At 47.9% G+C, this 2034-nt stretch overlaps 1 non-coding gene across 1 annotated transcript; it reads left to right on the forward strand.

Moving 5' to 3' along the window:
• The first annotated feature begins 810 nt into the window (after positions 1-810).
• Positions 811-917, forward strand: LOC120646617. The gene has a single exon (XR_005664517.1). It is a non-coding gene; the product is annotated as a small nucleolar RNA R71 (small nucleolar RNA).
• The last annotated feature ends 1117 nt before the right edge of the window (positions 918-2034 follow it).

The following is a 2034-nucleotide window of genomic DNA, read 5'->3' on the forward strand; positions in this document are numbered from 1 at the left end:
CGCGTGAGTTTCTCTGCATAGCTGGTGAAGGGTGATTTGCTAGGTGGCTTCTCCCACTTAGCAGTCATGGCATTGACGCTCTCTAGAGTAGATTCGGGTTGCCCCGGAATCTTCCCTAATTCAGCAGTAGGAGTAGCAGCGGCCAGTTGAGCCAATTAAGTTTCAAGCATCTTGTTGAAACTCAGCTGGTTCTTGATGGCGGTGGAGAAGCCGTCCATCTTAGCATGGATGGTCTCCATGAATTTGTCATTCGCGGCCAACTTCTTCTGAAGGGACTCATTGATCTTCACTTGGCCGTAGAAAAGATCCCTCAAGGTAGGTTGGTTAGGATTGAAAGAATTCGAATTCCCGTTACCTCCTTGATAATATGGGCGTGGTTGATTCCTCCCCTAACCTCCTTGTGGACGAAATCCGTTGTTGTTGCCATTGAGATACATGGCTTCTTCTTGAGTTTCCGAGCAGTTATCGCCCGAATGTCCAACATTCCCACAGACCTCGCATGTCATGCGAGCTTCCAAGGCTTGTAATGTCTGCATCTGAGACTTATCTTGGGAATAATCCTCGAATTTCTTGAGGAGGAGATCAATTTTCATTGCGAGCATGTTAGTCTCCTTGACGGATTGCATGCCTCGCTGACGTGGTTGGAGACGATCATCGCTCCAATCTTGGTTGGACACCATCGTCTTGATCAATGTTGTAGCTCATTCAATGGTCAGCGAGAAGAAAGCTCCACCCACAGCGGCATCCACATAATCATGGGAAGATTGAGTCAACCCGTTGTAGAAGTTCTGAAGAATAAGCCAATTGTCCATCCCATGGTGCGGACACGCAAGGATGTACTCCTGAAGTCTCTCCCAAGCTTCAGGAATTGACTCATTAGATGCCTGCTAGAAGCTCGAAATCCTTCCACGAAGAGCATTGGTCTTGCCCGTTAGGAAAAACTTCGCGAGGACATCTTGGCACATTTGTCCCAGGTGTCCACAGTGGTCTTGTTAGCATAGAACCACTACTTTGCTCTCCCTAGGAGAGAGAATGAAAATAGACGGAGCCGGATCGCATCCTGAGATACTTCCTTGATAACAAAAGTACTGCAGAGCTCCAAGAACTACTGGAGATGAGTACTAGCATCCTTATTGGCCTGGCCACAGAAAGGGATGGCCTGCACCATCATGATAAGACCCGTCTTGATCTCGAAATTATCTCTCCTGGTGTTAACCTCAGGTCCGGTGGGAACCTGGTTAGCAGACGGAGAGGAGTAATCACGGAATGTCTTCTGGGTCATTGTTGACAGCCATTATTTCCTATTTTGACCATCAACTTCTCGGGAATAAATTGAGCTTTGCACCATGTTCCATACATATTTTACCTAGTCCTAACAAATTCCACAAGTTATGGTGGCTTGAGATGGTTTGTAGGATTATGCTCAGAATATGCAAGAAACAACACTAAATGGAGCATCTACATGGATCGTGAAACATGGATACAAGATGACACCATTATAGACATTGTCAAAAGCCAAATTTGGCATTGCCATGTTGAAGATCTCGTCGAGAAGATCGAATTGGACACTTGGATCACCCAATTCGGAGTCCAAACGCAAAAGTTATGCAAATCACAAGTTTCGGACCCGTGTCGTGCAGAGGTTGCAGGTCGGCCGGCCTAGGTGAGGCCGGCCAGCCCGGCACCTTTGCAGAACACATCTCGCCTTGCCACAAGACCACTAGGGACCCTCCAATGGAACCCTATGAACTGGATATACAAGCAAATATAAAAGTTATGACCGAAAGGCCTAGCACATGGATTAAAGGATCCATTTTCAGCACTTGTCGAGATCTTTTGGACCGGAGCACCACCATGGACTTCATACACATGTTGATCAGCAAGCCTGTGAAATGGAGGGCCGAGACGTGCCAACTCCAGGCCGGCCGGCCGGCTTACAACTTTCAGCGTTGAACCAACGCAACCTACACCGACACCAGGAGGAGATCAGGAGCGTCCATGAGAAGGTCGGCGCCAAACGGAGGAAATCACTGG

This window comes from Panicum virgatum, chromosome 8K (assembly GCF_016808335.1).
Source record: "Panicum virgatum strain AP13 chromosome 8K, P.virgatum_v5, whole genome shotgun sequence".
NCBI lineage: Eukaryota > Viridiplantae > Streptophyta > Magnoliopsida > Poales > Poaceae > Panicum > Panicum virgatum.